The following is a 27,472-nucleotide window of genomic DNA, read 5'->3' as shown; positions in this document are numbered from 1 at the left end:
CAAGGCGAATGAAGCTGCACACTCAGCTGAAGCGACCACGTTCTTGGTAGAGGCACCAGCACCCAGGGCCGAGGGGGCCATCGTACACACCCTTATGAAGCGTTCCCACGGAGTCATTCTTGGCAGAAAGGTTTTGATGGGATATGGGGATCGAGGGTGAATAGAATCCGAGCTACCCGAAGCCGACAAATCTTTCCTCATAATCCACAAATAGATTCGTGAAATTTCATCACAAATGATTCCCAAATAGAACCGTGTGTATTCAGTTCACATTTAGTATGGAATTGTAAAACTATTATGGGGTACATCGGTAACAAATATTGTTTTAATTTTAAGTAAAAAGAACCTACCATGACAATGCACGAATGCCATCCTAAAATTTGGAAATATTCGGGGTTCAGTTGGCATTTTTATACATTAAGCTAGTTTCTTGAAATTTAACGGCCGTAATTCAAAACTGAAACACATGAACATGCAAGATGAAGGGAAAACTGTTAGAAAAATCATATTTATGCACTACTTGCTTTTGTATATATGCCAAATGCAATAAATGGTAAGTAGTTCCAAACATCTTGAGTAACGGTTTGCATACAAGAATTCATAATCTAGGTTTTAACTACAAATTTTTTAAAAGTGTTGTGAAGTACATGAAAATATGCATGATTTCCCGACATGGATCCAAGATGTCGTGGTTAAAGTAACAACTTGTTCGAGATAAGCTTTGACACATGCATCTCACAAACTGAAGCATCACACCGAGGTCCGTGGTTTCGAGAGGGAACACTAAGCCTTCTTTGATGACAATTCGCTAAGCGTTGTGTCACTCGGCCTAGCTTTTCTCTCATCGTTACAATGCACAAATATGATCGACATCGTGAAATTTGGAGATTTTGGAGGTTCAATTGGCATTTTTATACATTAAATTAGTTTCAAAAAAATTAGCGGCCATAATTCAAAACTGAAACACACGAACATGCAACAAGAAGCAAAAACTGCTAGAAAAATCATATTTATGTACTATTTCATTCCATGTGTGTGTGTGTATGTGTGTGTATATATATATATATGTCACGTGCAATAAATTTGAATGAGTTCCCTATCTTGTGTACTTGTATGGACACAACATCGAGAACCTAGGATTTTAAATTCAAGAAATAAAAAGAATGCTCTGAAGTACATGAAAATCTGCATGATTTCTCGACATGTGGCCAAGATATGGTGATCAAAGTAACGACTTGTCCAAGATAAGCTTTGACACATGTCTCTCACAAACAGAAGCATCACACAAGGGCTCGTGGTTCCGGAAGGGATCATGGGGCCTTGTGTTCTCAAGAATCGCTAGGCGTTGCGTGATTCGACCTAGCTTTTCTTTCATTGTTACAATGCAGGAATATGACCCGTATTCTAAATTTTGAAAAAATTCGGGGTTCAATTGGTATTTTTATACATGAAGGTAGTTTCTAGAAATTTAATGGCAATAATTAAAAACTAAAACACATGAACATGCAAGATAAAGCAAAAAATTGCAGGAAAAATCATATTTATGTACTACTTGCTTCCATGTATATATATTCCACGTGCAATAAACTTGAATGTGTTCCCAACATCTTGTGTAATGGTATGGACACGGCATTGAGAATCTTTGTTCTCAAATTCAAAAAATGCTTCAAAGTAAATGAAAATCTGTATGATTTCCCGACATGTGGCCAAGCTGTTGTGGTCAAAGTAACGGTTTGTCCAAGATATGCTTTGACACATGCCTCTCATGAACCGTAGCATTACACCAAGGCTCGTGGTTATGAGAGGGAACGTGGGGCCTTGTGTGTTGACAAACCACCAATCATTGCCTCATCTAGCCTAGCTTTTCTTTCATTGTTACAACACACTAATACGACCGACATCCTTAAATTTGAAAAGTTTTGGCATCCTATTGTCATATTTATACATTGAGTTAGTTCCTAGAAATTTAATGGCCATAGTTCAAAACCAAAACACACGAACATGCAAGATGAAGCAAAAAATGTTGAAAAAAAATCATATTTACATACTACTTGCTTCCATATATATTGCGCATGCAATAAATTTGAAGGATTTCCCAATATATTGAGTAACAGTTTGGACGCAAGGATTCAGAATCTAGGTTTGAAATTCGAAAAATTAAAGAAATGCTTTACAATACATGAAAATATGCTCGATTTTCAGACATGGTGCCAAGATGTCGTGGTTCAAGTAACGATTTGTTCAAGATAAGCTTTGACACATGCCTCTCACAAATATGAGCATCAGGCCAAGGCTCGTGGTTCTAGGAGGGAACGTGGGGCCTTGTGTGATGACGAACTACAAATTGCTGCCTCATCAGCCTATTTTTTTCATGGCTACAATGCGCAAATACGACCGACATCCTAAAATTTGAGAAATTTGGATGTTCTATTGGCTTTTTTATACATTAATTTAGTTTCTAGAAATTCAATGGCCATAGTTCAAAACTGAAACACATGAACATGCAAGATGAAGCAAAAACTGCTGGGAAAATCATATTTACCTACTACTTGCTTCAATATATAAGCCCCATGCAATAAATATGAAGGATTTCCAATCATCTTGAGTAACAGTTTGGACACACGCATTGAGAATTTAGGTTTCTAAATTCAAAAAATCTCTAAAGTACATGAAAATCTGCATGATTTCCTGACATGGAGGCAAAGATGTCGTGGTTAAAGTACTACACTTGCTTCCGTAACACAAAATCATATTAAATAACATAAGTTTTTAAATTAAAGATAATAGAAAATGTTCTAAAATACATGGCACCATGATGACATGGCATTTCTCCTCATATTTGAGTCACACAAAAGTATTTATTTTGGAGATTTTGCAATATTATGAGAGTATAGTAAGTTAGTAGTAACACAAATGGCACACATGCATTATATTTGTATATAAAATGTAAATATTTGGCAAGACAACCGAGTCCCACATGATTGGCACTGTGTTTCGCATTTCAAATTTTGGAAACCAATTTTCGCGGGCTATGAATTCCACGCGGTCATGCATTGGGAACCGTCGGTGATGCTAAGTCACATACGACTGTTGACCGAGAAATCGTGTGCAATCGAGGACCTTGAATTCCGGCGAGTGGGGCGTCCATTGCAGTCTTTCCCGTTATTCTTCTAGCTTCAATCAAAATTCCGGCTTCCTATAAATGTTGCACATCAAGATGTCATCTTGCATGCATTCTCTCATCTCTCTCCCCACCCTCGCACAAAACTCTGCCAGCAGGCGGATGGTATGTGCACAAGCAGAGGAGCATGTGCCACTCTGCAAGGATACGGCGCAGTACAACGATGATGAGGACCCCTTCGCACCCCCAAACAAGGTCGCGCTAGACCCCCCAACTCTATATTGGTTTTGCGTCCAGTACGATCTGGCTTTCTGGAAGGCTGTGTCACCTGCTTAGAGAGCCAGGCAGGTGGTGTTCAAGGAGTGGGCTGAGGAGCCTGACAGGAACCTTGCGGCTGGTATGCCCTTAGTGCCGCGTCGGAAAAGGAGGAGCTAGATCTTTGGCGGCGGGCGTGTCGATGAACGAAGGAGGTGCACGAAGATGACCAGTACCATGTGATGAAAGCCACATGTGCTAGGCGCCTAACCGCTATGTGGGCGTGGTCCGATTACCTCGAGCATGCCACCGCCAAAGAGCTTTGGTGGGCACCTAGTGAGATTGCGTGCATTCATGCGTGCCTCCATCAACGAGAGTTTGGTCGGCACTTCGAGTGCTACGAGGCGGAGGAGGCAGCAAACTCCATCCGTGTTGGGAAGCCGCCGTGCACCAGGACGCTGCTGGCGAGGGGCCACCGGTTTACTACTCCCAACTCAAGGAGGGGTTATTATTAACTTACTAGCTTAGTTTTTATTCATTGTACATATTAGTTAAGTACTATCATCACATATATGTGATGATATATGTATGATGTCTCCAATGAGCTATTGAAAAATTTATATATATAACTAGTTTCACATTTCTATCTATTTTTGTATTCATTTTCTGGATCTAGCTGTTACACATATTGAAACATAACAATAGAATATAAAGCATTCACACATCAAAAAATATCAATATAATGATCAACATCAGAACAATTCAACAAAATAAAACACGTCCATGACTACCACCCTAACCTAAAGAAGCTCTAGGCTCTACCTGAACTCGGCCAGGCGTTCATCCATTCGGTTGAAACCCTCGTGGTACAACTGGAGTGTGATCTCAAGCTCCAAGCTCGCTATTTCGTCGGAGATCACCATCTTGAGGTTATGACGACCATTTTATTCTATCACTCACCAGGACACCTTGGCCAAGGAGGCGCTCGATCTTACCGACTAGCCCATTGGAATCGAGGGGGTCACGAACAAAGCGAACGGTGCGGTTGGGTTGTGGTGCAAGTATGATGCACACGTCCGCTGCCAATTCCTGGCGAGCAATAGGGCTACTGACGCGTCGTGCACACACGGGAAATGTCATGTCAGGTGGGACAACAGGAAAGCAGGGATGGAACCGCTCTTGCTCTATCGTGCTCTATGCCTCTTGCTCTGCGGTCCTCCATCGGTCTTGCTGTGGAGTGCACCTTGCCCTCTCGGCGCAGTCGCGTATGATTTTCTCTACGGAGCACCACCGATGATCTTCTTCTTCAGCATGGTGCAACCTATTGTCGGTGAGACAGCTATGTTGCTTGGCAGTGTTGTCGCGCCCTGCACCAAGGGTCTGCTCAATCCTTGCGATGATGTGCAACATTGTGTTGTCCGATGCCTCGCTTGTCACGCCATTGGCCTCGAGAGGGTGTTCGCCTACATCAGATCATTTTTGTCATCGAGGAGATTGATGGAAGAGGCGGCGCTTGGTCGGGTTGGCATGCTTGGTAGATGCATGGTCTAGGTTGCACTAGGTGTGCATCTGTGTGTGTTGCGCGCCGACTCTTATGCTCATTTGCTTGTAGCGGGAAACCGATGGGGAAGCTTGCGTAGGAACCTGCGCGGTTGCACGCAGGAATGTGGCCAAAATAAACGTGTGTGCCATGCCGTAGCATGCACTGGATTCCTCGGGCGATAACATGGTGACAAAGTGGGACAAAGGAGGAAGAAATGGCAAGTTCACAATCGCGATTATTAATACTAAAAAATGTCTGCAATGAAATATTTGTTTACATACCACCATGCGCATCCCTTATTATATTGGCTAGGAGGTGGTGTGGGTTCAGGTTTGATTAGACGAGACGGATGTGAGGAGTCCATCACGTAGGCTCAGAGGGACACATTCGAGCAATCCGCCACATAGGCTTAGAGGGACGCGTGCGAGCAGTCCGCCGTGCAGGCTCACACGGACTCGTGCGAGCAGTCCACCACACACGCTCAGAGGAACGCGTGTGATATTTCCATTTTGCATTATCATTTCTTATTGCTATTTGTGTTATTCTTTTCCATTATTCCCTCTTATCATACACTTCTTACGGTCTTTCTCACTGAATATGCAAGCTACATCACAAAGTGGGGAATATTTGGAAACTAGAATTCTGGACTGGGAAACCCAGAAAAAGGAAGAAAACTCACGAGAATTTTTATAGAATTTTGAAGAATTACTGGGCCAAAAATATACCATGGGGCACCTGCTGGCCACAAGCCAACAAGGCGAGCCCATCCCCTGGGCGTGCCCGGATGGCTTGTGGGCCCCCTGCAGGTCTCTCGACCCCCTCTTCTCCTATATGGAGTGTTTTACCCTAGAAAAAATCATAAGCAAGCTTTCAAGATGAAGTACCCCCGTCTCATGGCGGAAACCTGGGCTGAGTCCCTTTTGCTCTCCGACAAAGAGATTCTACTATGGAAACTTCCCTCCGAGAGGGGGAAATCAACCTATTCACCAACACCATCTCATATGCAACCCTAGTTCAACTCTTGTATTCGATCTTTGTCTATAAACCTTAGATTGGTACCTATGGGTTACTAGTTGTATTGATTACGTCTTGTAGTTGATGCTCGTTGGATTATTTGGTGGAAGATATTATGTTGAGATCCTTAATCATCATTATTATACCTCTGATCTTTAACATGTTGATGAGGTGTGAGTAGTTACTATTGTTACTGAGTACAGTGAAGAAATCTTGTTATAAGTAAGAATGTGAAGTTGGTATTCGTTCGCTCTTTTGATAATATGTATGTTGTTACTTCTCTTAGTGGTGTCATGTGAATATCGACTACATGACACTTCACTATGTTATGTGCCTAAGGGAAGTCATTCTGGAGTAATAAGTAGATGACGGGTTGCGAGAGTGGCAGAAGTTAAAACCCTAGTTTATGCGTTGCTTCATAATGGGTTGATATGGATCCACAAATTTAATGTTATGGCTAGATTTATCTAAATTATTATTTTGTATTTGCAGATTCTTGCGACAGAGGGTAATCATAAGTTGGTTGTTTGTTCAAGGAAGAACAACACCTTAGCACCGGTCCACCCTCATATCAAATTATCAAAGTAGCGAACACGAATCAACTTAATATGATGAACATGACTATACAGAAATTCCCATGTGTCCTCGAGAGCGCGTGCTTCATATGAGAGTATTTTCAGTCTTGTCCTTTGCTACAAAAAGGATGGGGCTACCTTGTTGCACCTTTGCTATTATTGTTACTTGTCACTTGCTACGAATTATGTTGCTACAAAACTATCTACTATTTTATTTGCAGCACTTGTAGAGAATACCTTGCTGAAAACCGCTTGCCATTTCCTTCTGCTCCTCGTTCGGTTCGACACTCTTACTTATCGAAAGAACTATGATTGATTCCCTATACTAACGGGTCATCAACGCGTGAGAACTCTGTCGCGCAGGCTCAGAGGGACCTGTGCGAGCAGTCCACCGCGCAGGCGCAGTTGTCTCACTGGGAATTGAGCCCTGTGACCTCCACCCAAAGACCGCCTTGCTCCCAAGTTCTCCATTAATGCTCCACCTTCTCCTCCGAACGCCACCGAGGATTGCTTCCTCTTCTGATGAAGGACGAGGCGGCCAACAAAAGGTGTCGGGTCGAGGCTGAACCACAAGACCCTCCATCGAGCATGAGCTTCATTAGAAGTACATATGTTGTTGTTCTATAGATGTTGTGCAGATGGAGGAAATCACAGTAAACATGGACTAAACTACGGAACCCGTCGGTGATGATTTCATCAATCAATAACAATTTTATACGAGTCTACGTTTCCCCACAACACACACAGGTTATTAGCACCAATCGTTTGTGTTATTTTTGGTGTCTGCACACGATTCTGATTACTGGCCTGCTTGCCGTATGTCGCGAACATCTTGCTATGCCGAATCATCTGTGTTCTGTTATATCATCACAAACAGTTTATGGTAGTGAACTATATTCCCTCTATCGCACACATATCGATCTCGGTAACCATTTGTGTTATTTTTCGCAAACAGTTCGTATGGAAGAACTGTATGGCACAAACTGCACACGTAAGTATTTTCTAAATTGTATTTCATGGGTCCGCCATCGCACGTAGTTCGCATTATTGGTGATGGAGCTTGAACTATACCGTTTGTGATTCTTGAATCGCACACAGTTTCCTCGAAGGGTTTATGATTTTAGTGTCACGTTAGCATTATCCTGCAGCAATGACGGTTCAGAGTAATTTGGATTTAAATCGATGAGCTTTATCATAATACCATGTTTCTCGGTGGAAAATAAAGAGGGAGAACTGTATTGTTCGTCAGACTTGGTTTGGGGATGTGTATAAGCTTGATATTGGAGTTTACTTGGTCATGATAATGGAAATTGATGGATATACTGTGATAAGGTAGTCCCCTCAAGTATTGGGGATTATATGCACTCCGGAAGATTACGTGGGACTCCATCGATGTTGGATTTGTAGGAGTACTGGACCCTGTTATGATTGATGCGATTGATGGACACTTGGTTGGATTCGTAGGAAGAAAACACAATCTTGGATTGGTATAATACATGTTTCCTTAGGATGTATGTGTAGTATCTTACACCTTGGATAGATTAATAGAGCATCAGATTTATAGTGTTTTATTCAAGCTTTGTAGCTTGTATGCTCGACCCGAGGATTTTTTACATAGGGACACATGTGGGATAGTCATAGTTCACATATGTGATCTTGTTTAGTCCTTATTTCGAGAGTCATGGGGATATGAATAACATGAGTGATGTTAGGAGTTGACATATGTAAAGTAATGTTTCGATGGTATAAGATGACTTTTGTTTGGAGAAATAGGTAGAACTATTGGCATCAAAAAACTGTGCTCAAGGATAATATGATAGGAGTTCACTCACATCATAAGATCCTTGAAACTTCTAAGCTTTACCGAGCCATAACGTGGTGGGATTATGACCGTAGGATTTGGCTATAAGTCGAGAGACTATGGCCAATACTCCACATTGACTACCACTAATCCTGTCCATAAGGAAGGTGGACATGAAGAACCAGATTACGAAGGACCACAATCCCCGAGAAAAGTGACCACCCGGAAAAAATGCCGCTCCGAGAAGTTAAAGACTAACTGGCCAAAGATTGGTTCCCGAGCTTTCTCTCGAGAGCAAGCTGAATCAAGATGATGGTAGTTTAGAAGTTGTTCCTGAGACTCACCCAAGATCACACAGTCCGCACTTTATGGTTAATGGATATACCGTCAAGCCCGTTAAGATGGCTTGTTCCTGCTTCTCTCAAATATCCCATGAGCAATGTGTTTATGTGATACTTGGAGAATACATTGTTGTCCTCATGGATGACAAACTTATTTAGCTAAGGAGAGTAAAGAGACCCTAGTCCTACTTTGGATAAGCCCCAAAAGCACATATTGCCAAGCTTCTTAAGTGTAAAGTTTTTCCTGAAAATGTTGGACTACTCAAAGCGCTTTACCTGCAACAAAAGACATACTTACCCCAAACAAGATCAAGAACCATTAACGGTTTGGGAAACCACGACGATGATGAAGAAGCATGGGAAGTCAATCACTACTCCCTTGTTGGCTACCTCAGCTGGACTCTGTCAAGCAGCGCCAATGTTCAATCAAGGTGAAACCCTTGGAAATTAAGTGGAATTAAAAGTGTTCCTTGTTTTAAAGGTCACCGTTCAGTTCCCGACTAGGAAAGAACTGGGAAGTTGATAGCGCCTCTGAGTTCACTGCCTGGATAGAGTAAGATGAGAATGACTTCCCTACTCTCTCAAGAGCCTGGAATAGAGTGGAGCGATTGTCATGACTTCATTAATATCCTCTTCCAATCCAGTCAAGGACATGCCACGAATTGGATCATGTTGAACCACCTACCAATGGTAGTCCTCCTCACTTGTCCAAACCTCAAACTTTGGGGACTAGATGGTTGTTCTATAGTTTTGAATAGTTGGCTTTTAGAACACCTCAAAATCCTTCTCACCTAGAAGAACCCATTTTTCTATTGATTCTCTAAGGTAAGCCTTAAGGACAAGGATCAACCCAAAACTTCACCACAAGTGGGTACAAAGAGACAAGGAAACCAAATGCTCAAAGACATGCTGAGACTATGCGTTCGTGATTACAAAGACAAATGTCCAAGAAGCAAGTGCAGTTGACTAGAGATGTGCCGGGACTACTTACTCAAGAAGAAACTCTCAAAGAGAAGCTTACGATGACAAAATCTTAACATCTTATAGTTGAAGACCACATGAATCAGCAGATCATCTGCTCCACAGAAGCTAACTTTTCCACCTCATTGGAAAGCTACACCAAGGCTTGACCCTTCTAGTCTAGTGATAAGTCTCCAACGTATCTATAATTTTCGATCGTTCCATACTATTATATTATCAACTTTGGATGTTTTATGTGCATGAATATGCTATTTTATATTATTTTTGGGACTAACTTATTGACCTAGAGCCCAATGCCAGTTCCTGTTTTTTTCCTTGTTTTTGACCTTTTTCAGATAGGAATATGAAACGGAGTCCAAACGGAATAAAACTTTCGCCGTGATTTTTTATGGAAAATATCAAAAATACCAGAAGAAAAAGATACCACACGGGAGTCCCGAGGAAGCCACGAGCCAGGGAGGCATGCCCACCCCCCTAGGCGCGCCCGGGGGGCTCATGACTCCTTTGTGGGTCCCCCTGACTTGTTCTCGATGCGATCTGGTCTTATAAATACAGAAACCTCCAGAAATAAATCCAGATTAGGAGTTCCGCTGCCGCAAGCCTCTTGTAACCACCAAAAACCAATCGGGAGCCTGTTCCAGCACCCTGCCGGAGGGGAAATCCATCTCCGATGGCCATCTTCATCATCCCGGCGATCTCCATGACGAGGAGGGAGTAGTTCTCCCTCAGGGCTGAGGGTATGTACCAGTAGCTATGTGTTTGATCTCTCTCTCTCTCTCTCGTGTTCTTGAGATGTCATGATCTCGATGTATCGCGGTCTTTGCTACTATAGTTGGATCATATGATGTTCTTCCCCCTCTCCTTCTTCTAATGAATTGAGTTTCCCCTTTGAAGTTATCTTATCGGATTGAGTCTTTAAGAACACTTGATGTATGTCTTGCACGTGTCTATCTGTGGTGACAATGGGATATTCATGTAAGTACTTGATGTATATTTTTGTGATCAAGTTGCGGGTTTTGTGACATTGGGAACCTATGCATACGGGTTGGCACATGTTTTGACTCTCCGGTAGAAACTTTGGGGCACTCTTTGAAGTTCTATGTGTTGGTTGAATAGATGATTCCGAGATTGTGTGATGCATATCTTATAATCATGCCCACGGATACTTGAGGTGACAATGGAGTATCTAGGTGACATTAGGGTCTTGGTTGATGTGTGTCTTAAGGTTTTATTCTAGTACGGAATCTAGGATAGATTGAACGGAAAGAATAGCTTCGTGTTATTTTACTACGGACTCTTGAATAGATCGATTAGAAAGAATAACTTTGTGGTGGTTTCGTACCCGACAATAATCTATTCATTTGTTCTCCGCTATTAGTGACTTTGGAGTGACTCTTTGTTGCATGTTGAGGGCTAGTTATATGAACCAATTATGTTATCATTGTTGAGAGAACTTCACTAGTGAAAGTATGCACCCTAGGCCTTGTTCCCACGCATTGCAATACCGTTTGTGCTCACTTTTATTATTAATAACCTTGTTGTTTCTATATTTTCGGATTACAAAAACCTATATCTACTATTCATATTGCACTTGTATCACCATCTCTTCGCCGAACTAGTGCACCTATACAACTTACCATTGTATTGGGTGTGTTGGGGACACAAGAGACTCTTTGTTATTTGGTTGTAGGGTTGCTTGAGAGAGACCATGTTCATCCTACGCCTCATGTGGATTGATAAACCTTAGGTCACCCACTTGAGGGAAAATTGCTACTGTCCTACAAACCTTTGCACTTGGAGGCCCACCAACGTCTACAAGGAGAAGGTTGCGTAGTAGACATCAAGCTCTTTTCTGGCGCCGTTGCTGGGGAGGTTAGCACTTGAAGGTATATCTTTCGATCTTGCAATCGAATATTTTGTTTTCTTGTTTTATCGCTAGTTTATTTTATTTAAAGAAAACTACAAAAAATGGAATTAATGTTGCCTCATATGCTTCATCTTTTTAATGTCTTTCGTGAAAATGATGGAAATGAAAATTGTGCTCAAGTTCTACAAGAAGAATTACATAGAATGCTTGGCATAAAATATGTGAATGATGAGCATGATTGCAATGTTGTTAGTATGAATTCTTTGAATACCCATGATGCTAATGATATGCAAAGCCACAAGCTTGGGGATGCTATGTTTGACGAAGATAATCTTTTTAGTTCCCCCACTTTGAATGATCAAAATTATTATGATGAAAGCATGCCCCCTATCTATGGTGATTATTGTGATGATACTTATGCTATGAAGAAGAATGATAATAAAACTTCTCACAATTATGAGTACCCTCTTACTGAACATTACTCTTTTAATGTGGAAACAATTCGTAGTGTTCAAGTCTTTTACGATACTCCCACTACTATTGATGAGAATAAATTTCCTTATGTGGAAAGCAGTAAAATTTATATGCTTGTAGATCATGAAAAGAATACTTTAGGTGCTGGTTATATTGTTGAATTCATTCATGATGCTACTAAAAATTATTATAAGAGAGGATCATATGCTTCTACATATTGCAATAATATCAAGCTTCCTCTCCATGTGTTGAAACATTTGAAGTTATGCTTGTTTTATATTCCTATGCTAGTTGATTCTTGCTCCAATAAATTGTTCGATCAAAAAATCCCTATGCATAGGAAGTCGGTTATACTTAAATGTGCTAGTCATATGCTCCATGATGCTTCCATTATGTTTCAATCCATATCTTTTATGTGAGCATCATTGAAATCATCATGCCTAGCTTGAAAGGCATTAAAGAAAAGTAATTGTTGGGAGACAACCCAATATGTATCCTTACTGTTTTTGTGTGTTCACATGATTAAGATACTGTATTAATCATGTTTTATAGCTTTTATTTCAATAAAGTGTCAAGTAAAGCCTTTATGATTAGTTTGGGTGATAGTTGTTTGATCATGCTGAAAAAGACAGAAACTTTGCACTCCCGAAATCATTTCTAATTTATATCCAGAGAGTGATTTTGAGTTGATTATTTTTTGTGCTGATTTATATGCAAATTTCCCTAATTTTCATAATTTTTTCAGAATTGTTGGGATAGTAGAGGTATACGAGATATACAGATTGCTACAGACTGTTCTGTTTTTGACAGATTCTGTTTTTGTTGTGTTGATTGCTTATTTTGATGAAACTATGGTTAGTATCGGGGGGTAAGAGCCATGGATAAGTGAGAATACAGTAATAAACATAAATATAAATGGAAATTAAGTTTACCAAAGTACCTAAAAAGTTGATGGTTTGTTTTCTTATGCTAATGATATCACGAGTTTCTGTTTAATGTTTTGTGTTGTCAAGTTTTCAAGTTTTGGGTGATGTTCTTATGGAAAATGGAATAAAGAGTGGAAAGAGCCTAAGCTTGGGGATGCCCAAGTCATCCCAAGCCAAATTCAAGGACACCAAAAATCCTAAGCTTGGGGATGCCCCGGGAAGGCATCCCGTCTTTCGTCTTCAATCCATCAGTAACTTTACTTGGGGCTATATTTTTATTCACCACATGATATGTGTTTTTCTTGGAGCGTCATTTTATTTTATTAGTTTAGGAGTTGTTGTTCCAAAACAGAAAGTTTGCTTGTAGTGCAACAATTCCCTAGAATTTTCTATATGTAAGAATAACATGAAATTTGGACACAGTATGCTCTTATAAATTCTCTACAGCGTGGAATTTGTTTCAGATTTTTTTGGCGTTAATTAAGTATGGATCTTGCTGCACTCTTCACAGCCTGTTCTGTTTAGGCAGATTGCTGTTATGTTTGCATTGTTCTCATATGTTTGCTTGTTTAATGATTCCATTTGAGGATGGGAATTTTAAATATGCAGAGGAATTTAGTATGCAATGTCAAATAATGCTTTTAGTGGATTTCTACAGTATAGGATGTTAAATTTTTGCATTGATTTATACTAACCTATCTCACGAGTTCTTGTTGAGTTTTGTGTGGATGAAGTTTTTAAGATTTCGGAAACCGTCATATGAGAGGAATTAATGAGGCACAAAAAGCTCAAGCTTGGGGATTCCCAAGGCATCCCCAATTCATATTTCAAGAAATATCAAGCACCTAAGGTTGGGGATGCCCCGGATGGCATCCCACCTTTCTTCTTCAAACAATTATCGGTTAGTATCGATTGAACCTAAGTTTTTGCTTCTTCACATGATTCGTGCTATACTTGAAGTGTCATTTTATTTTGTTTGAGTAAGGTACTGAAGATCTCAAATTCTTAGACGGGAGAGTCTTCACATAGCCAAATAATTATTCACTACTCATTGAGCTTCACTTATATCTTTTGGAGTAGTTTGTCTTTTGCTCTCATGCTTCACTTATATCATTTTGAGAGTCTTAAACAACATGGTAATTTGCTTAGGTTATGAATCTAGTCCTAATATGATGGGAATCCAAGAGGGATATAATAAAACTTTCATATAGAGTGCATCGAATACTATGAGAAGTTTGATTCTTTGCATATAGTTTTGAGATATAAAGATGGTGATATTAGAGTCATGCTAGTGAGTAATTATGGATTGGTAGAAATGCTTGTGTTAGAGTTTGTGATTCCTGTAGCATGCATGTATGGTGAACCGCTATGCTAGGAAGTCGGAGCATGATGTTTTTATTGATTGTCATCCTTTCTGTGGCAGTCGGGATCGCGCGATGGTTAACTCCTACCAACCCTTCCCCTAGGAGCATGCGTCTAGCACTTTGTTTTGATTACTAATAAAACTTTCGCAACAAGTATGTGAGTTCTCTCTGACTAATGTGAGTCCATGGTATATATGCACTCTCACCCTTCCACCACTGCTAGCCTCCCTAGTGCCGCGCAACTTTCATCGGTGCATTACACCCACCATATATCCTTCCTCAAAACAGCCACCATACCTACCCATCATGGCATTGCCATAGCCATTCAGAGATATATTGCCATGCAACTTTCATGGTTCCGTTTATTATGACACACATCATCATTGTCATATTGCTTTGCATGATCATGTAGTTGACATCGTATTTGTGGCAAAGCGACCGTTCATATCTTTCATACATGTAACGCCCCAGACACACCCGCCGACGGTCGTTACTCCTGGCTGGATCTAGACTGGACCCACATATCAATACTAGTCGTTTCTGCGCACTTTGTCCTGACTCATGCGGACCCGAGATCAACGTCCCGGTCGGTCACCCATCCTAGAACTACTCCAAGCCAAGCACGCTTTACCTGGGAGTTCTGTTCGAATGGGCTCCCGAAAAAGAAGGAATTCCTTATTGATGTGAATAGTCTATCATCCCTAATAAGCCAAGCTATCACATACACCACCACTCAGAGGAACAAACGTCCTCGTCGGGCCACAGGAGAGTTCCCTCTTGGCACAAACGTCTGTGCATCCAGTCCAGTACATGTACCATGTCGTGTGCCACGACGGGTCACAAATGTCATGAACAACAGACTGCACACCTGTCCGCAAACATCCGTGTAACTGCGAGGGTCGGCTGTGATACCAAACTTGTAACGCCCCGGACACACCCGCCGGTGGTCGTTACTCCTTGCGGGATCTAGACTGGACCCTCATATCAATACTAGTCTTTTCTGCGCACTTTATCCTCACTCATGCGCACCAAGGATCAACTTCTCGGTCGGTCACCCATCCTAGAACTACTCCAAGCCAAGCACGCTTAACCTGGGAGTTCTGTTCGAATGGGCTCCCGAAAAAGAAGGAATTCCTTATTGATATGAGTAGTCTATCATCCTAATAAGCCAGGCTATCACAATACATGTCACTCATGAGTCATTGCACATCCCGGTACACTGCCAGAGGCATTCATATAGAGTCATATCTTTTGTTCTAAGCATCGAGTTGTAAGTAAATAAAAGTGTGATGATCATCATTATTAGAGCATTGTCCCACGTGAGGAAAGGAAGGAAGCTATGATTCCCTCACAAGTTGGAATGAGACTCCGGACTTAAAATAAAGATAAACTAAAAGAGGCCAAAGAGCCCACCAAAAAAAATGAATGAAAAAAAATGAAAAAAGAGGCCAAAGAGCCCAAACAAAAAAAAGAGAGAAAAAGAGAGAAGGGAGAATGCTACTATCCTTTACCACACTTGTGCTTCAAAGTAGCACCATGATCTTCATGATAGAGAGTCTCATATTTTGTCACTTTCATATACTATTGGGAATTTTATTACAGAACTTGGCTTGTATATTCCAATGATGGGCTTCCTCAAATTTCCCTAGGTCTTCGTGAGCAAGGAAGTTGGATGCACACCCACTTAGGTTCTTTTTGAGCCTTCATACACTTATAGATCTAGTGCATCTGTTGCATGGCAATCCCTACTCATTCACATTGATATCTATTGATGGGCATCTCAATAGCCCGTTGATACGCCTAGTTGATGTGACCATCTCCTCCTTTTTGCCTCACAACCTCCACCATATTCCATTCTACCTATGGTGCTATGTCCATGGCTCACGCTCATGTATTTCGTGAAAGTTGAAAAGGTTTGAGAAAGTAAAAGTGTGAAAACAATTGCTTGACTAAAACCGGGGTTGTGCATGATTTAAATACGTTGTGTGGAGTAGATGGAGCATAGTCAGACTATATGTTATTGTAGGGGTAACTTTCTTTGGACATGTTATTTTGAGAAGACATGATTGCTTTGTTAGTATGCTTGAAGTATTATTGTTCTTATATCAATATTAAACTTTTTGTCTAGAATCATATGGATCTAAATATTCATGCCACAATATATATTAGGTAGCATTCCACATCAAAAATTCTGTTTATATCATTTACCTACTCGAGGACGAGAAGGAATTAAGCTTGGGGATGCTTGATACGTCTCCAACGTATCTATAATTTTTGATCGTTCCATGCTATTATATTATCAACTTTGGATGTTTTATATGCATGAATATGCTATTTTATATTATTTTTGGGACAAGCTTATTGACCTAGAGCCCAGTGCCAGTTCCTTGTTTTTGACCTTTTTCACATAGGAATATCAAACGGAGTCCAAACGGAATAAAACTTTCGCCGTGATTTTTATGGAAAATATCGAAAATACCAGAAGAAAAAGATACCAGAGGGGAGTCCCGAGGAAGCCACGAGCCAGGGAGGCGTGCCCACCACCCCGGGCGCGCCTGGGGGGCTCGTGACTCCCTCGTGGGCCCCCTCACTTGTTCTTGATACCATCTCGTCTTTTAAATACAGAAACCTCTAGAAATAAACCTAGATCGGGAGTTCCGCCGCCGCAAGACTCTGTAGCCACTAAAAACCAATCGGGAGCCCATTCCGGCACCCCGTCGGATGGGGAATCCATCTCCGGTGGCCACCTTCATCATCTCTGCGATCTCCATGACGAGGAGGGAGTAGTTCTCCCGCGTGGCTGAGGGTATGTACCAGTAGCTATGTGTTTGATCTCTCTCTCTCTCGTGTTCTTGAGATGTCATGATCTTGATGTACCGCGGTCTTTGCTACAATAGTTGGATCCTATGATGTTCTTACCCTCTCCCTTCTTGTAATAAATTGAGTTTCCCCTTTGAACTTATCTTATCGGATTGAGTCTTTAAGAACACTTGATGTATGTCTTGCACGTGTCTATCTGTGGTGACAATGGGATATTCATGTGAGTACTTGATGTATGTTTTGGTGATCAACTTGCGGGTTTCGTGACATCGGGAACCTATGCATATGGGTTGGTACACGTTTTGACTCTCCGTAGAAACTTTGGGGCACTCTTTGAAGTTCTATGTGTTGGTTGAATAGATGATTCTGAGATTGTGTGATGCATATCGTATAATCATGCCCACGCATACTTGAGGTGACAACGGAGTATATAGGTGACATTAGTGTCTTGGTTGATGTGTGTCTTAAGGTGTTATTCTAGTACGAACTCTAGGATAGATTGAATAGAAAGAATAGCTTCGTGTTATTTTACTACGTACTCTTGAATAGATCGATCAGAAAGAATAACTTTGTGGTGGTTTCGTACCCGACAATAATCTCTTCGTTTGTTCTCCGCTATTAGTGATTTTGGAGTGACTCTTTGTTGCATGTTGAGGGCTAGTTATATGATCCAATTATGTTATCATTGTTGAGAGAACTTCAGTAGTGAAAGTATGAACCCTAGGCCTTGTTTGCCTGCATTGCAATACCGTTCGTTCTCACTTTTATTATTAAGTACCTTGCTGTTTTTATATTTTCAGATTACAAAAACCTATATCTACTATTCATATTCCACTTGTATCATCATCTCTTCGCCGAACTAGTGCACCTATACAACTTACCATTGTATTGGGTGTGTTGGGGACACAAGAGACTCTTTGTTATTTGGTTGTAGGGTTGCTTGAGAGAGACCATCTTCATGCAGTGCTTCCCGCGGATTGATAACTCTTAGGTCACCCACTTGAGGGAAAATTGCTACTGTCCTACGAACCTCTGCACTTGGAGGCCCAACAACGTCTAGAAGGAGAAGGTTGCGTAGTAGACATCATCTAGAAAGAGACATCATTATGTCACTAACTAATATGGGTAACACTGGTACGAGCAGATAAGCACACTACTTTTCCATGTATTCTGACTTTGGAATAGACACACAAACTAGACCTTGCCCGAACCTCGTTCATCAAGTCGTTGACCATTAGCCAAACTTAACTTTTCACAAGAGCCCCATTCGTATATTGGATAAAGCCAAGCATTGCACTCGAAGCTATATCGTCAAGCGTTTCAAGGTCCAGTGGAGCAACCACACCGAAGCATAAGCAACATGGGAACGTGGAGACTGCATGAGACCTAAATTTTCGTTTCTCTTCAATGCATAGCCTAGGAATCTCGATTCTTATAAGGGGGTATGTCTGTTACACCCTGTGTTTTGCTTCACATGACTAAGTTAATAAAGCTAAAAAAATTGGACCAACAAAAACTTTTTGTGAGCATAAGATGTTTTGATTGATTGATATTTGCTTATTTGCTTGTTTGTGCTTTAATTCATGAAAATCCTCCCACTTTGAAAACTCATCTCTCCTACACAAGACTTTCCCAATGATTATGACATGTGTATAGGACATAAAACTATTTTAGTACAATATTATTTTGGCCAAAAACAATTATTTAATTTTGGTTTCAAAACCCATGAATTGAGGTTTGAACTACAAGTCCTCAAATTAGGCTAAATGTTTTGCATAAAATATTTTATTTGGAACCTACAATCTATAAGACTTCCTAAAACCACAAAAATATTATTGTAAAAGTTATTTAAGTATTTTATTAAATGCCTTTTCCTAATGAGAGAAACGATCTTTTATAGGGAAAAATTATTTTAACGTTTCAAAAATATTTAAGAAAATTTAGGAAAACTTAGTGGACATATATTTTCCATATATACGAGTTTCAACACATGGTCATGTTCAAAATATAGGACAAAACCCTCCACGACTCTTTGTGGATATTCAAGAAATTTTGTCAAATAAATCAGGAAAGTGCTAGCAAATCACATATGACTCGTAAGATGATCTCGACAAGTGTCATATCAATACATATTCTGTTGGTTCACGAAAGTGCCCCAAATCCTTCTGTGTCCAGATCGAGCTTTGAACGACATCTTCTAATCCTCTAATGACGCATCTACACCAAACTGTGCATCAAGGAGAATAGTGAGACTTGCTCAAATCCCCCAAATACATTTCTGTTGATTTATAGGGTTAGAAATTATTGCATTGTCAAGTTTCCCGAATGAGCTGAAATTTTTGGAGAAAGACCATTTGACCCTATCATTATCTCCTGATAAATCTCAAGGCCATTGGATTCCTTTACCTAGCCCAAACACAACACATACACCTTATGTTGGATTCTAGTACTCAATTATTGGTGCACCAAATGGAGTTTCCTTGAGCTCAAACATTTACCACAACTTATACTAGCCCTCTTCTACCTCGAGTAAGTTTTCTTGCCCTCGCTCAATTATTGTGGGGGATAAAACCTTAAGATTCCCTCTTTAGATATCATTGGCATGACCCTTGTTCCCCTGTCCTTTTATTCTGTACTTACAAATGACCCCAAACTTTAGCACAACATCAGTTGCATGCTAATGTATCTATTTGCATCAAAAAAGGCATGATCATGTGGAAATTTTAAGAAGTTCACCTAAACCTAGGTTTTGGTATGAAATGTAGGTTTAAACTGCAAGTGCCCTTTCCACCTATCTCATAGAGATGGAAATTGGTGGGCTTATTCTCCTTCCATACGTAAGATCACGAGACATTGTTTTTCCTCATATGCCATTGAGTAAAAACCCCAAAGAAATACCACAAGTTTACTCATGTGGAGTTACCGAGTGTCAAAACCATTTCCACATCGCCCCATATTCTAGAAAACCTCATCAGAAGATTCTAGCATGCGTGCCTCACATGCTAACTATGTTTTGCCGACCAAAAGTATGTTCTGGACATTCTATGTCATGGTGACCACGATGTTCACGTGCACGAACGACGCTCTGCCATCAACCTCGTTGGGTAGTTCATGTGCGGCTGTCGGATTTCGGGCTCGCTGGGGATGGCTGAGAACTCACTCGATGGTGAGGAAGACACATAACACGACAATATACCCAGGTTCGGGCCGCTGAGAAGCGTAATACCCTACTCTTTCTTTGGTGGATTGCCTCTCGTGGAGGTTGGTGGATGAAGTAGTACAATGTTGGAGGGCCTCCGGAGGCTGGGTGGCCTTTGTGTGGTGCCAGTCGGTGAATCAATGAATCGGATCCCCTATCAAGCAACCTACTCTCTCTATATATAGTGGCGGCCCCGGTCCTCTTCCCTTATCGTTTCGGTGGGAAGGGAACCCACAACGGCCAATTTTTCAGGGGGCAGGGGAACATGCTTCCCCGGTCCAAAAGTTGTCTTCGCCTGCAAAGTGGCTGGCAGTGCTGCAGGGTCGGGTCCAGGATGACGTCTATCATATTGGTGGGAGGTGATGGCCTTGTTGCACCAAAAAGGAAACCTTTGCAAGATGCCTTGGGAACCCCGGTTCGTCCTTGCCCCCTTTGCACTAAAGGGGAAACTACTCCGTCCTACTATCTGCTGCTCGCCTGTCCTTCCTCCACGTCATCCTTGACTCCTAAGGCCGGGTCTCGCCTCGGAATATCCGCCGCTCCCGAGGGATCCTGATGAGCCCCTTGCGGGTCTTGATGATGTTCCTCCTCGCGAGGCTTGGCCCCTCGCGAGGAGCTTGCCTTGAGTGGTGCCGCGCCCGACTTTGCTTGCTTGATGAGGTGGGCCAACCCTGGGCCACAGGCAGGCAGGTCTGGGTACCCCATTCCCAGAACGTCGACAGTAGCCCCCAGGCCCAAGGCGCACCTGGGCTGGTTTCTCAGCGAATCCTTGAGGGCAACCTGAGGCATCGCAGGCCCTAATTGCCTCCGAGCCAGGCGGCACACATGTCCAGCCGCCATGCGGCGACACTCTCGCTCCCCAAGGCGTCCGGGGCACACCAGACCACGATCGCATGATCTCGAAGAACCGCGCCAGCCATCATTGTCACTCATTGAATCGCATCGACGAGGCCAGCTCACGCCCAACGGACCTCACGGACGTGACTGCTCGGTTGTCAGGTGAGGCGACGTGGGTGGCAATGCGCCTGCCGGCCAACCTCGCGGCACCCGAGGGGAGCGCAACGCTCGCGCTCCCACAATGTTTGGTGGTCGAGGTTTGCCTATAAATCTGCCCTGCCCATAGCAAGGGGGAGGCACTTAGATCTTGAGCTTCCTCTTTGCTTCCTTTGCTGTGCCGAGAAAAACAACTTCTCCCCTTAGTTTCTTCATCTTCCATGGCGTCTCCAGGAGACGATCCTGGCAGGGGGAAACACGCGGCTCCGTCCGTGCCCTCGTCCGCCCCGGGGAGCAGAGGCTGAGGGCCCTCAGGGTCGCTGCGCGTCCGCCGCCGCTGGCTTGATTGATGAGTAAGTCCCTCGTGTGCACCTCCTTTCCTTGTTGTCTCGTCCGCTGCTTGGTGGTTGACTTCACTTTTCTCCAGAGTGCCCGCAGCCAAGAAGCTCAAGCTCGGAGAGCTTCAGGAGGTGGCGGAGGGGTTGCGGGTTCAGCTCGTGAGTGCCGAGGCCGCCCGCCAGGGCGAAGCGGAGGCCAAGGTGGAGTTGGCGTCGCTGCAGAGACAGGTCCAGGAGGCAGCCGACGCCGTTCAGGCCGCCCATGACGAGGCGGTGTACGCCCGGATGATGGAGGCCTAGCGTGCCAAGCAGTTTGAGAGCATCGTCGGCCAGGCGGCACGCGTGATTTGCCGATTCGTGGGGGATGCCCCAACGCTGCCAAGGGTGAGCAGCGATGGGGGCTACCTCGCCTTCTTCCAGAAGGTGGTGGAGACGCTGGAGGCTGGCGTCTCCCGCATGAAGGAGGACAACATGTCCAGCGCATAAGCTTCTGGGCCTTGCCTTGACGCTTGTCTTCTCCAACCTATGTTGCCTCGTCCCGTAGCTTGATCTCCATCGCGTCATCGAGTCGGTGCCCGCTGAGTTCCTGCTACGGATGAAGTGCGCCCGCGTGTGGATGCCCTAGTGGAGAGGTACGTCCGGGTGCCCGTCTCTAGTGAGGAGGAGGGCTCCGATGCCGAGCCTGCCGGCGCCAAGGGCGGTGTCGACGGCCTCTCCCCCCAGGCATCCCCCAACTTCTGTTTTCCTGCCCCTGTAATGTTGGACCATGAACTCTGCCCTGTCGGGCGTTAGACTTTTGTATGTTACCTTTCTCGTTCTCCCTTTTTCCTTACGCTCTTGAATCGATGGCTTGCTCGCTGGTAGTTGTTGTGGCTTGGCTTCCTTGCACAGGGCCCGTCGCTGACCCAGTCGTTGCTCGGGAGCAACGGTGGCCAGAACCCTCAGGAGGTCCCATCCTCCCGAGGCATCGTTTGTGCTGCTGCACGCTTGGTCGATGTCCTTGTTCCTTGCCACAGCTTAGTCCTTAGGCCTTAGCTCGTGGGTTTGTGCCGGTCCCTTCCGCAGCTCCTCCTGAGTAGCTCCTGCTTTGTCGGTGGGACGGGGTGGAGACCCTTTTGGCACTCTATGTCTGCGGGTCCTGGTCCCACACATTTCCCTCCCGCCGTGAGACGCAACCCATTACCAAGGTTGTTCCTTATGGGGCAAAGCCCCGACGCCCTGGGTGCCGACATGGGCGACACCTGGGTGGGCGAGTGGCTTTTCATCCAGTAAGGCCCCTGAGGCATGTTGCTCAGGAGCCCCACTTGACACTCAAGCCGCTCTACATCGACAGGCCCCAGCCCGCACATTTCCCTACCGATGTGAGGTTGGACGCACTTCATGGGGCGGGACACCGCCGCTCCCAACACCGACCGAAGCTCCAGGACGGCACCAGGGGTGGCGAGTGGCCTTATGACTGGTAAGGCTCCTGAAGCAGTGCCCAAGAGCCCTCTTTGGCGCTCGAGCGATTCCCCATTCCGCCCCTTTGGTCATCACCCCAGGGCTCCCTGAGTGCTCTAAATACTCTTTGTGGTGGTATCGTGCTTCGATCCGGGCCCCCGAGCTGGAGTCGACCGCTGAAAATGTTTGCCCTGGGACGGCAAGTCCTTGCTTTCATGCTCCTTGGCGCCTAGGGGCGGTGCGGAGCGTTCATCTCCTCACAAAATGTCATCCAGAAAAGGAGGCTTCAAAGCCGGTGAAACGAGAAAGCGCAAGAGAAAATTCCTCCCCTTTTTGTTTTTCAAACATCAACTTTTGAAATCAACAAATTTAAGTCCAGCACAAGATAATTCAAGCTCCAGGAAAAAGCAAGAAAACGTCGCGTCGACACCTAGGCTAATCCCCGCAACCCTCTCCCCCCAGCGTGGAGCATAGGGCTTCCACTAGGCGTGGGAGGGACCCCTCCGCGTCCTCGAGGGGTCCGGGCGTATACAGCTGCAACTTGTTATTACGTGAGAGTGTCACGGGGGGGGGGGGGTGTATCTAGGACGTAGCGAGGATGCTTTGGTCTCGCGGGTGTCCCTACCCCTGAGGCATAGGCGTCTGATTCCCTTTGGGTCTTCACCCAACGCGGAGCATAGGTCATCCACTCGACGTGGGAGGGACCCCTCCGTGTCCTCGGGGGGCCTCGAGCTTATATAGCCGCAGCTCGTTATTACGTGAGAGTGTCCCGGAATGAAGTAGGTTTCGGAAGGATTGAAGGATGATGCAGAGGTGCCAAAGGTTGATGCCGGTACCACGGGGACTGTAGGGCGAACGGAGGGCGCTCCGACCTCGCGATGTTCCTCCTTGGGGGCGGTTCGCCCCTGATCCCTTATGTAGATAGGGCCCTTTCAGGCCCCGCCTGCTCCTTCTCCTGAGACTGGTTGAGGGATTCTCTACTGCTCTATGTCGGCAAGTCCCAGTTCCGCGCATTTCCCGACCGCCGTTGCATACGGCCGAATGACGGACGCAACTATGGGGTCAAGCCCTGCCACCCCTGATAACGATCGAATGTTCGTGGACGGCATCAAGGGTGGTAGGTGGCCTTATGAATGATAAGGCTCTTGAGGCTCGGTACTCTGGAGGCCCCTTTGACGTTCGAGCGACACTGCGTCACCAAGACCCGGTCCCACACATTTTCCAAACGCCGTTGCTTGCGACCGAATGGACGAACGCAGCTACGGGGTCAAGTCCTTCGACCCCTGATAACGACCGAATGTCCGTGGACGGCATCAAGGGTGGGTGATGGCCTTCTGACCGGTAAGGTCCCTGAGGCTCAATCCTCACGAGTCCCCTTTTGACGCTCAAGCGGTCCCCATTTCATCCTATTGATTGTGGCCTTGGGATGCCGTGGGGCCTCCCCAGGTCCCGCGACGGGGCGACGCGCACCAGCCGGAGCTCCCGAGCGGGAGGGTAGATCGCCCAAAGATGCAAGCAAGGTAAGATGTCAGATCACCGAATAGATGCAGCAGAAGTTATGGAAGTGTGCGTAAATGATATGACGGGAAGAGGTGTGCCCTGAACGCTTGAAGTTCATGCGGCCAGCGGAAAACCCCCTAGAGCAGTGAACCCAAAAAATTACCTCGCACAGCTTCTTCGCGCCTGAGGGGCGCCTCGTGAGGCCCGGTCCTCGGCACCCACACCAGCACCGTAGTCACCGCATGTGACCCTCACCACTTGTGTCTCGTTACTTACTGTGACTCGTCCTCTTGAGGCCAGGGACCCGGTTCTTTGCAGTTTCTCCACGGGGGCGGTGGCTGGCATCATGCCCCACAACTTGGGGGAGCCTCCCTACCCACGCCTCTTGGGCCCAGTGCTCCGCTAGTGGGATCCCTAGGGTCCGGCTTGAGGGGGACCCCCAGTGCGTTCCTTACTCTCGAGGAGGACTGGCGCCTCGGGTGGATGCTTGAGGCTCTTCCTCGATGGGAGGGTGACGTGGTGTTACATAACATGGTACATAAGGCTCCATGTAGGCGTTCGATTGACCTCCAAGGCCGTTCATACGTCTCTGTCGTATCTACTTTTCCGAACTCTTTTGTCCTTGTTTTGGACTCTAATTTGCATGATTTGAATGGAACTAACCTGGACTAACGCTGTTTTCAGCAGAATTGCCATGGTGTTGTTTTTGCGTAGAAATAAAAGTTCTCGCAATGACCTGAAAATTTACGGAGAGTTTTTGTGGAATTTATGAAAAATACTGGCGCAAGAATCAGCGGAGGAAGTGGAGCTGTGAGCCCACAAGCCCACCAGGCGCGCCCTCGCTGGTGGCGCCTGGCAGGCTTGTGGGGGCCACAACGCTCCACCGCCTCCAAATCCAGCTCTATTTAGTCCGTCTCGCCCGGGAAAAAAAACAAGGAGAGGAGTTCATCGCGTTTTACGATACGGAGGCACAACCACCTCCTGTTCTTCATCTGGAGGGCAGATCTGCAGTCCGTTCTAGGCTCCGGAGAGGGGAGATCGTCGCCATCGTCATCATCAACCTTCCTTCATTGCCAATTCCATGATGCTCTTCACCGTTCATGAGTAATATCATTGTAGTCTTGCTGGACGGTGATGGTTGGATGAGATCTATCATGTAATCGAGTTAGTTTTGACGGGGATTGATCCCTAGTATCCACTATGTTCTGAGATTGATGTTGCTACTACTTTGCCATGCTTAATGCTTGTCACTAGGGCCCGAGTGCCATGATTTCAGATCTCAACCTATTATGTTGTCGCCAATATATGTGTGTTCTTGATCCTATCTTGCAAGTTGTAGTCACCTACTATGTGTTATGACCCGGCAACCCCGGAGTGATAATAGCCGGAACCACTCCCGGAGATGACCATAGTATAAGGAGTTCATGTATTCACCAAGTATTAATGCGTTGGTCCGGTTCTTTATTAAAAGGAGAACCTTAATATCCCGTAGTTTCCATTAGGACCCCGCTGCCATGGGAGGGATGGACAATAGATGGCATGCAAGTTCTTTTCCCTAGGCACGTATGACTACATACGGAATAGATGCCTACATTAGATTGATGAACTGGAGCTAGTTACTTATCTCGCCGTGTTATAACTGTTGCATGATGAATAGCATCCGGCATAATCATCCATCACCGATCCAATGCATACGAGTCTTTTACTACTGGTCCTTGCTACGTTACTTTGCTGCTATTGCTGTCACTGCTCCTACTGTTACTCTGTTGCTACTGCTGTCAGTTTGCTGCTACTGGTTACTATTACTACTGCTGCTATCATACTACCTTGCTACTGATACTTTGCTGCAGATACTAAATCTTTCATGTGTGGTTGAATTGACAACTCAACTGCTAATACTTGAGAATATTCTTTGGCTTCCCCTTGAGTCGAATCAATAAATTTGGGTTGAATACTCTACCCTCGGAAACTGTTGCGATCCCCTTTTTCTGGCGCCGTTGCCGGGGAAGCACAACTATATTCTTTGAGTCACTTGGGATTTACGTCTGCTGGTCACCATGAGGAATCCGAAAGATCCAAGAACTAAAGTCTTGCCCTCCACTACAAGGACAGGTAAGGAACTGCCATCTAGCTCTGCACTTGATTCACCTTCAGTTATGAGTAAGTTTGCGACACCATCTCATTGTAGAAATCTTGATATATCGCATGTGCTTGATGATGCTACTTCTGTTGCCCATGACGCTTATGATGATGCTATGCTTGATACTGCTTTGCCTGATGATGCTATGCTTGATACTGCTTTGCCTGATGATGCTATGCTTGATACTGCTTTGCCACTTGGTGCATTCCTTGATGCACAAATTGCTAGAGTTGCTGCTAGATGTGATGATACTTCTGAAACTACTGATACTATTGAAGTAGAACCTGCTATTTTGCCTGCTAGAGCTACCTCTCCTAGTGCCTAATATGCCTAAGTGTTATGTTATGAAGGGAGAGATAGCTGAGGATTTTCTTGCGTGTAAGGATAGCTATGATGTTGAGAATTTACTGTGCAAGTTGAAAGAAAAATCTCTGAACGCTAGGATGAAATACGACCCGAAGTTTGCTACTTCGCCTATCTTTGTGACCAATAAGGATTATGAATTCTCTGTCGACCCTGAGTTAATCACTCTGGTCGAATCTGATCCTTTTCATGGTTATGAGTCTGAAATGGTTGTAGCCCATCTTACCAAACTGCACGATATAGCCACCCTATTCACTAGTGAGGAAAAGATCCACCACTACTATATCCTCAAGCTGTTTCCTTTCTCGCTAAAGGATGATGCTAAGACCTGGTTCACTTCTCTTGCTCCTGGTTGTGTGCGTAGCCCCCAGGATATGGTCTACTACTTCTCTGAAAAATATTATCCTGCCCATAACA

This window comes from Hordeum vulgare, chromosome 2H (assembly GCF_904849725.1).
Source record: "Hordeum vulgare subsp. vulgare chromosome 2H, MorexV3_pseudomolecules_assembly, whole genome shotgun sequence".
NCBI classification, from domain to species: domain Eukaryota; kingdom Viridiplantae; phylum Streptophyta; class Magnoliopsida; order Poales; family Poaceae; genus Hordeum; species Hordeum vulgare.
This window is presented reverse-complemented; position numbering follows the sequence as displayed.